Below are 10,554 nucleotides of genomic sequence, written 5' to 3' on the forward strand. Positions count from 1 at the left end.
ACTGGAAGCCAAGAGCATAGCAACCATAACAACGCATGTATTTTGTGAAAAATCACAATTTTGCAACTCAAAACTTTAAGAGGCATAAAAGTAAAACAGTAAAAGATTTGAAAAAGCTGAATCATACCTGAATAGCCCAATAATTTGTGAACATTTTAAAGTTTGAATGGTTGTTCTAGGTGAAAGTATGAGGAAGTAGTTAAGTTTCAAAAACAAGCAAAATTTAGCAGAATTGCTGAAGTTTCCCATTCATTTCAATGGGACAAATTAAAGGAAAAAAGTGGAATATTTTAAAAAGTATAATAGTTAAAAATAGCAAAAATCATAGCAGGAATTAGCAAAAATAGCTGAATAGTTTAAAATTTGAACGGTGAAAATCGGCTGAAAATTGTGGAAGTAGTTTAACGGCGAAAAGTGTACGGAAGCAACTAGAACTAGAAAAATTTGCATTTCCTGCGAAAATGCAGTGTGGATGCTTAAAGCTGAAGCTGTATGCAAAAAGTAGCTGAAAAAGCTGAAAAGTTGCAGAAATTGTAAAAACTTTGCAGAAGCAAAAGAAGTTTGCTAAAATGGAATAACTTAGCAGAACTGCAATATCTTAGAAGAAACATAATACTTGGCAGAAATACAATAGCATAGCAGAATTTAGCAGAAATATTGTAACTTACCAGAAACATGATAACTTCTCAAAAATACAAGAATTTAGGAGAAATAGTATAAGATAACAGAAAGAATATATTTAGCCAAAAATACTTAAACATTACAGAAACACTATGATTTAGAAAAATAGTACAACAGAGCAGAAATATTGTGATTTACCAGAGACACTGTGATGAACTATGAATATTGTAATTTTAAATTAAGACTATGTTTTAGCACAAATATTATAATTTGGCAGAAATACTATAATTTAGCAGAAATACTATGTTTTAGCACAAATCCTATAAAAAGCAGAAATACTATAATTTAGCAGAAATACTATATTAAGCACAAATCCTATAAAAAGCAGAAATACTATATTAAGCACAAATTCTACAAAAAGCAGAAATACTATATTAAGCACAAATCCTATAAAAAGCAGATATACTATATTAAGCACAAATCCTATAAAAAGCAGAAATAGTATATTAAGCACAAATCCTATAAAAAGCAGAAATACTATGTTTTAGCACAAATCCTATAAAAAGCAGAAATACTATATTAAGCACAAATCTTATAAAATAGCAGAAATAGTCTGATTTAGCACAATAGTAATAACTTAAACAGAAAAATTGGAAAAGCAAAATGGACAGCTGAAAAAATGCTGAACGTGCTGAAGGTCCCTCAACTATACTTGTTAAATGAAAAAAATCAGCAAAAAAATATATAACAGCCACACAATCACAAATATCTACACATAAGGAAACACACATGCACAGAGAGACACACACACAAGATCAAATTCAGTCACCCAGTCTAAATATATTGAATTTGAATCTTACAATGAGATCATCCCATTAAAAGGCTTTCTCTCTCTCTCTCTCTCTCTCTCTCTCTCTCTCTCTCTCTCTCTCTCTCTCTCTCCCTGTCACACACAGACACACACACACACACACACACAGGGAGAGAGAAGTAAGTTTCTAGGTCAGCCTGGGAGCTGCTGAATTTGAATCCACCAATCAGAGAGGCTGTGCACTTTTCCCCACCAAAACAGGTGCATCTGTTTACACACGCAGCACAGAGAGAGGCACAGGATTATTGCAGCCTATTTCTCATAGTGAGGACTCCCCTCAAACAAATGACCATAATTTCCAAACCGTAGGGGCTAGAACGGTCATTCTTACACCGTTTTGTTCAGAAGAGATGGGGGAATCTTCCAGTGTTAACAATTTATCATTAAAATGTGAATTTTTAGAGATATACGACATGGATGACTTGTTGACTTAGAAGCCACGAATTCCCCCAATATGCAAATTTGAATGCCTGAGGCCACATATATGATTGGCTGCCTGGGAAGCCGTGCAGGCCCTGATTTGTGGATTTGAATTCCTCAGCCCTCAGATATGATTGGCTGGCTTAGAAGCCATGAAGGCCCAAATATGCAAATTTGAATGCCTCAGGACACATATATGATTGGCTGGGAAACCGTGCAGGCCCTGATTTGAAAATTTGAATGTCTAAGTCCTCACAGAGGATTGGCTGCCTGGGGACCTGGCAGAAATATATAGAAATACTATGATTAAGCATAAATACTACATTTAGTAGAAATACTATGTTTTAGCACAAATACTATAAAAAGCAGAAATACTATAATTTAGCAGAAATACTATATTAAGCACAAATCCTATAAAAAGCAGAAATACTATATTAGGTACAAATCCTATAAAAAGCAGAAATACTATATTAGGCACAAATCCTATAAAAAGCAGAAATACTATATTAGGCACAAATCCTATAAAAAGCAGAAATACTATAATTTAGCAGAAATACTATGTTTGGCACAAATCCTATAAAAATAATAAATACTATAATTTAGCAGAAATACTATATTAGGCACAAATCTTATGAAAAGCAGAAATACTATCATTTAGCAGAATAGTAATAACTTACAAAATTACAAATATGGAGGCATATTGAAACACAAATGCACAGAGGGACACACAAACACAGGCTCTAATCCAGTCAACCAGTCTAACTATATTCAATTTAAATCCTACAATGACATGCTGCCAAATAAGGGCAGGGTCCTCTCTCTCCCACTAAACACACACACACACACACACACACACACACACACACACACACACACACACACACACACACACAGACAGACACAGAGGGAGAGAGCTGCCGAATTTAAATCCACCAATCAGAGTGGCTGTTTACATTTTCCCGCCAAAACAGGTGCATCTTTTTACACACGCAGGACAGAGAGGCACAGGATTATTGCAGCCTATTTCTCATAGTGACGACTCCCCTCAAACAAATGACCATAATTTCCTAACCGTAGGGGCTAGAGCGGTCATTCTTACACCGTTTTGTTCAGAAGAGATGGGGGAATCTTCCAGTGTTAACAATTTATCATTAAAATATGAATTATTAAAGATATTAGACTTCTAATGCACCATAACTGAGCAGAGCGAAGCAAAAACTGCCTTGACTTGCCCTCAAACAACGCTTTCTAACTCTAAATCTATTTGGAGTATCGATATCATTCTTTCACCGTAAGAGACAGCAGGCTTTGGTGAACAGTCAGAGAAATTTTCAGGTCTCTGTGGAAATCCAACAAAAAGTTATGACGAGAGAAAAAGTGGTTCATTTCCACAGTTTGAAATCTGAAGAAATCTGAGCGAAGGACAAATTTCCTACCCTCAAACAAGTCCAACTCATTTCAGAACGGTAATAGGTGAGAAAGAAATTCTTGAATTGTGAGCGTCAGGAGTGTCTGAAGATATACGGGGACAAGCCTCATGTCTTAACTTTGCTTCGTTAAGGAGATATGACGATTCGAATATGCCTCTCATTACAGAAATGCAGCGATGATTTTGAACAAGCTCTCCATTCACTTTATATGGAGAGTTTTCTGACATTGTGTTAGTCTGAGGAGATTTGCAAAGATTCTATAAATCCCACAACAATGATAGTGACATTTTCTGAAAGCCAGCAAAAATACCTACGTTTTGATGTATAATTTGTGGAAGTTGAGTGAAAATAGAGAAAGTAGCAAGAAGTTGTTCGGACATGAAGAGAAGACTGCAAAAGCTTCAGTGACACACTGGAAGCCAAGAGCATAGCAACCATAACAACGCATGTATTTTGTGAAAAATCACAATTGTGCAACTCAAAACTTTAAGAGGCATAAAAGTAAAACGGTAAAAGATTTGAAATAGCTGAATCATACCTGAATAGCCCAATAATTTGTGAACATTTTAAAATTTGAATGGTTGTTCTAGGCGAAAGTATGAGGAAGTAGTTAGGTTTCAAAAACAAGCAAAATTTAGCAGAATTTTGGAAGTTTTCCATTCATTTCAATGGGACAAATTAAAGGAAAAAAGTGGAATATTTTAAAAAGTATAATAGCAAAAAATAGCAAAAATCATAGCGATCATTAGCAGAAATAGCAGAATAGTTTAAAATTTGAACGGTGAAAATAGCATAAAAATTGTGGAAGTAGTTAAGTGCCAAAAAGTGTACGGAAGCAACTGGAATAATAATAAAGTATAAAGAATAAAGAGAAACAGGAACTCAATAGTGTGGATGCTTAAAGCATCCACACAATAATAACTAGAAAAATTTGCATTTCCTGCGAAAATGCAGTGTGGATGCTTTAAAGCTGAAGCTGCATGCAAAAACTAGCTGAAAAAGCTGAAAAGTTGCAGAAATTGTAAAGCTGAAGCTGTCTGCTGAAGATAGTTGAAAATAGCTGAAGAAGCTGAAGAAATCAAAGCTAGTTCTTAAAAAGTTGTTGAAATTTTAATAACTTTGCAGAACAACATCAAGTTAACAAAAATGCAATAACTTAGCAGAAATGCAATAACTTAGAAGAAACATAACAATTCAGCAGAAATGTTGTAATTTACCAGAAGCTACAACTTAGCAGAAATGTAATAATTTAGAATAACATAACTTAGCAGAAATGATATAATTTAGTAGAAAATTAATAACTTGGCAGAAATATTACAACTTATCAGAACTGCTATAATTTTGCAGAAATGTAATTATTAGGAAAAAACTGTAAACAGATAAAAGCTAAAAATGATGAAGTAACCTCAAAGTTACTTGTTTAACTGTGAAAAATGACCAGAAACATTAGAAAAGGAAGAAAACCAATTCAATTAAATTTATATAGCGCCAATTCACAACAAAAGTCGCCTTAAGGCGCTTCATAGATACAGAGAAAAACCCAACAATCATATGCCCCCATATGAGCAAGCACTTTGGCGACAGTGGGAAGGAAAAACTCCCTTTTAACAGGAAGAAACCTCCAGCAGAACCAGGCTCAGGGAGGGGCGGCCATCTGCTGCGACCGGTTGGGGTGAGAGAAGGAAGACAGGAATACCAGCCAGCAGATAAACTGATGTGAAACAAAACCAAAGTAAAATTGCAGAATTTACACAGTTGGTGAAATGTAAAAATGGCAACAAAAAACCCCAAACAAACAAACAAACAAAAAAACAAAAACAAACAACATTTAGTTAATAAATGCACAAGATGATTTGATGATAAATATGGTACCAATCTACAAAATACTGTCGAAATGAAGTCCACATTGTGATATATTTCAGGTGTGGAGAGTCACACAGCTAAACAATCGATGTGCATATTTAAAGAATCAAATAAAGAACATTGTTGTGGAATAAATTACAGTGAATAATAATCACTGCCCTGCGTTAGAGAGTGACTTATGATGAGGTATTAATTGGCTTAACTTTTCAAAATGACTTTATATGTCTGACCCATTATCTATATATATTAGAGCAGATGTGGAAAACCACTGTTAGACCTACTCTATACTAAATGGTAAAATGGTAAATGGCCTGTATTTATGTAACTACTAACACAAACACAGTCACAAATTCATTGCTAGTGTGACATGTGGTCCTTTTTGCCTTTGACCAATGATATGCTGGTTACTTGGACCAGTTTAGTATTTGCTGTCACAGAGGAATGTTAACCATAAATCCAAAAGACAAAACTGAAAAAATATGTTAATTGCAAACATGTTTTTGCTTAGTAAAAGGATTGAAATTACATGGAAACTATCACCTTAAAGCCTCATTGTAAATATCATCACAAACAGATGTTTTCCACGCGGTTAACAAAGCTCCACCACATCCAATCATTGCATATAAATCTAAAAGAAAACAACAACAAATAAAATGTAATTAACACAAGTGAAGTCTAAGGAGCTTGGAAAGAAAAGCGTCTGGACTTCTTTGAGTTTCTTGAAGACGTTTCACCTCTCATCCGAGAAGCTTCTTCAGTTCTAAGGGTCAATGGTGGAGAGTCCCAGATTTAAACCCAGTGTGAGTTTCTCCCCAAACAGGGACAAAGAACCCCCTGATGATCCTCTACCTAATCACATGAGCCAAGGTGTGAAAGTGGGTGTGGGTCCCAATCAGCCAGGGTTTTGGGTGAGCTCATTGTGAAACCTGGCCCCACCCTATCATGTGATTTCCTGAGGTCAGGAAATCACCCACGCCCACTCCCAGGATGTGAGTGGACGTTACAGTGTCTGGGGAGGGAACTCAAAACTGGATTATAGATGGCAGACAGTTGGTGTTGTAAACCACCGCCTCTGTTCAAAGATGGTCGCTCACAGTGGACGTAAATGGCTTCTTTCACTCCTCCATCTATCCAAAATGTGAACATTGGCATCCTCAAAGACTGACCTTTGTCCTTTAGATGCAGATGAACTGCTGAGTCTTGTCCCGTGGAGGTGGCTCTTCTGTGTTGTGCCATGCGCTGGTGAAGTGGCTGTTTGGTCTCTCCGATGTAGAAGTCTGGGCATTCCTCGCTGCACTGTACAGCATACACCACATTGTTAAGTTAGTGTTTAGGAGTTTTGTCTTTCAGGTGAACCAGTTTCTGTCTGAGTGTTTTGCTGGGTCTGAAGTACACTGGGATGTCGTATTTGGAGAAAACTCTCCTGAGTTTTCTGATACACCGGCTACATAGGGGATGACAATGTTGTTGTGTCTGTCTTTCTTATCCTCCCTCGCTGGTGTCTGATGTTCTTTTCTGTGAAGCTGGAATGCAGGCACACTGGACGAGCTTGTTCTAAAAAATACAGAAAAAGGAACATTTTATTTGTGTTAAGGCCTAAAAACTACAAATAAGTTATACAATGAACAATGTTGAAATACCTTATAGGTGCTGCGGGCCACATAACCAGAATCCAGAGCAATCTCACACTTACATGATGGTGAGGAAAGACATGAGCTCTGCAATGAGGTTTGAATGTCTCAGTTGGGACACTGAAGAACTCAGAAGACAGCAATACCTGCACCGAGAGACAGAGTAGAAAAAGCATAGATTTGTAATCCATAATGTCAATTAAAACTCAAAAAGTGTCAACAAGTATAATCATTTGAGTGTGGAATTGTTTATTCAATAAACAGGATTTTAATTAATTAATTGAATTAAAAACACTGACATTTTTTATCAAAGATAAAGAATCATACCTCTCTCTGCTCTGAGGATCACTGAGCATCTCTGACAGGAAATACAGTTTCCTCAGTAGGAGTCATCATTGATGGTCTCAGAGGTTGTAGTGTGGCAGCATGATGATGGTCTCCAGATCAGGCAGGAGGTCAGGTGATGGGTGTGTCATCTTCTCCATTGAAGACACACTGGTATGGCAGTTCATAACACAGCAGTCTCCTTGTGGCATGTAGTTATCTGTGCAGTCCAGCACTGATGGATCAGGTTTGGCTCAGCAGTTCATGAAGATGGTGTTAAGATGTTGTTGTTTCAGCTGAGGATGGTGAAGTTTGAAGGTTTTCCCACAAAGGAGACTGTGTCGTGTCTGAAAAAATATATCTACAAAACAAGTGCTTTTAACACCACCCACCCAGCTCAGCCCCCAAGTGTCTATGTAATGCTGGTATGGGGTGTCGGTTACTAAGTCTAATTAGTACATGGGGGATGACAATGTTGTTGCATCTGTCTTTCTTATCCTCCCTCGCTGGTATCTGATGTTCTTTTCTGTGCATCTTTGCTGACTTTATAAACGCCTAATTAGGATAGCCACATGTTTTAAGCGCTTCATTTACATGTGTGTGTTCCTTCTTTTTCCCTTCAGGCTTAGAGGGAACATGTTCTGCCCGGGGGGGGTGGGGGGGTCCTAATTACTCCAAGTTTGTGTTCCAGAGGGTGATGGAAGTCAAAGAGGAGGTACTGGTCCGTGTGTGTGGGCTTCCGGTAAACTTCGATGTTGAGTTTGCCGTTCTCTTCAATGTGCACAGCGCAGTCCAGGAAAGGCAAACAGTCGTCCTTTGTGTCTTCCCTGGTGAACTTGATGTTTTTATCCACGGCGTTAATGTGCGCAGAGAAGGATTCCACTTCTTGAGTTTTGATTTTGACCCAGGTGTCGTCTACATATCTGTACCAGTGGCTGGGTACTCTCCCTTTAAAAGAGCCAAGAGCCTTCCTTTCCACTTCCTCCATGCAAAGGTTGGCTACAATAGGTGACACGGGGGAGCCCATGGCACAGCCATGTTTTTGTCTGTAGAAACCCTCGTTGTATTTGAAATATGTAGTGGTAAGGCAGAGGTCTAACAGTGTGCAAATCTGATCGGGTGTGAAGTTGGTCCTGTCTTCCAAGGAGCTGTCTTCTTGTAGTCGTTTTCTGACAGTCTCCACTGCCTCTGTAGTGGGTATGCAAGTAAAGAGAGAGACTACATCAAAGGACACCATGAGAACCTTCACAGACATAACACAAGAGAAGACTTTTGATTTAATAACTAAGCTTAAAATAAATGTTACCTTTGAATATTTGTGGGAAAAATCTGATGCTACCCCAAGAATACAAAGCCACACTGGAAATGATGACAGGCTTGCAGCCCTCTGTCTTCCTGGATGAAGTGCCTGATCAGTAGCAGTGAGTTGACAGAAGTCAGTGTCTGTAAGAGTGGTCAAACACTGATACTCTGTCCACTTGCGTAGAGTCTAAGAAGCTGGAATGCAGCCACACTGGACGAGCTTGTTCTAAAAAATACAGAAAAAGGAACATTTTATTTGTCTGTAGAAACCCTAAAAACTACAAATAAGTTATACAATGAACAATGTTGAAATACCTTATAGGTGCTGCGGGCCACATAACCAGAATCCAGAGCAATCTCACACTTACATGATGGTGAGGAAAGACATGAGCTCTGCAATGAGGTTTGAATGTCTCAGTTGGGACACTGAAGAACTCAGAAGACAGCAATACCTGCACCGAGAGACAGAGTAGAAAAAGCATAGATTTGTAATCCATAATGTCAATTAAAACTCAAAAAGTGTCAACAAGTATAATCATTTGAGTGTGGAATTGTTTATTCAATAAACAGGATTTTAATTAATTAATTGAATTAAAAACACTGACATTTTTTATCAAAGATAAAGAATCATACCTCTCTCTGCTCTGAGGATCACTGAGCATCTCTGACAGGAAATACAGTTTCCTCAGTAGGAGTCATCATTGATGGTCTCAGAGGTTGTAGTGTGGCAGCATGATGATGGTCTCCAGATCAGGCAGGAGGTCAGGTGATGGGTGTGTCATCTTCTCCATTGAAGACACACTGGTATGGCAGTTCATAACACAGCAGTCTCCTTGTGGCATGTAGTTATCTGTGCAGTCCAGCACTGATGGATCAGGTTTGGCTCAGCAGTTCATGAAGATGGTGTTAAGATGTTGTTGTTTCAGCTGAGGATGGTGAAGTTTGAAGGTTTTCCCACAAAGGAGACTGTGCCCTATCTGAAAAAATATATCTAACAAAACACGTGCTTATAACACCACCCACCCAGCTCAGCCCCCAAGTGTCTATGTAATGCTGGTATGGGGTGTCGGTTACTAAGTTTAATTAGTGCATCAGAAAGCGGGGGCTACACCTAAAGCCCACACTTTCTGATGTCTTTGTTTATTAGCAGCTTTTTCCAGCTGCTCAGAGCATTCTGACTTGGCCTTTATCCACCCAAACCCAAACCCACCCAGATAAAGGCCAAGTCAAACTCACACACCATACCAGCATTACATAGACACTTGGGGGCTGAGCTGGGTGGGTGGTGTTAAACTGTAGTCGGGAACTTTCAGAAAACTATCCATTTACTTCTACATCAGTTTTTATACACATTCTGTAAGCTGTACTAATGTTTTTCTCTACATAATGTATCATTATAGACATCTCTGGTAGCCTAAAGATAGTTTAAAACTTTTGACATTTTTTACCTGTAAAACATGATAAGCAAAAACTCATTCATCACAAAAACTTTTGATTCTACAAAATCTACTATAATCATGAAAATATAATTGTCTGTATTTATTCGTGTATGTCATCATAATAAATACCTGCATTTATCTGGGATTTATTTATTTACTATTTCATATTTTAAAGCCCTTGGAGGGGAAGATCTCGTTTGTTGAGCTACATACGTCATAGTAAAAAGATTTAGTCATTTAAAACATGATGTTGGTTTATCAAATGTTGCAGCACATTTCAGATCAGAGGTGCATGATAGCAGATGTTCTCTGCTCTGCATGAAGTTCAGCAATAATTTGGTGAAATGATTAATAACATTGCAATAAGAAAGGGTCTTCTGACAGACAGAGTAGGGAAGACCCTTTTTTCAATGAAAAGTCTTTTTCATGCTCTACAATCAGTAAACTCTGTAACAAACATGATCTGTAATTGTTTCAAAACTCACCAGACGACTTCATGATTGGCTCGAGGACAGGACACAAAAGACAGGGTTGTGGTAACTGTAATATGTCCTCAGAACACCTGAATATAGACATTTCTGTGGCTGAGAAATAAAAATGAGGTCAAGCAGGGTGTTCTTGTCTGTAGTGGCAGAAGTGATCAGCTGTGAATA

The 10,554-nt window shown here is 37.8% G+C and overlaps 1 long non-coding RNA gene across 1 annotated transcript; it reads right to left on the reverse strand.

Moving 5' to 3' along the window:
- Positions 1–4,439: 4,439 nt before the first annotated feature.
- LOC145429579 (uncharacterized) lies at positions 4,440–8,633 on the reverse strand. Its single transcript, XR_013909822.1, has 4 exons — positions 8,467–8,633; positions 7,164–8,348; positions 6,846–6,982; positions 4,440–6,759 (listed from the first exon to the last, which is right to left on the reverse strand). It is a non-coding gene; the product is annotated as an uncharacterized LOC145429579 (long non-coding RNA).
- Positions 8,634–10,554: the final 1,921 nt, after the last annotated feature.

The sequence above is a fragment of the Astatotilapia calliptera genome, chromosome 6 (genome assembly GCF_964374335.1).
Source record: "Astatotilapia calliptera chromosome 6, fAstCal68.1, whole genome shotgun sequence".
Taxonomy (NCBI): domain Eukaryota; kingdom Metazoa; phylum Chordata; class Actinopteri; order Cichliformes; family Cichlidae; genus Astatotilapia; species Astatotilapia calliptera.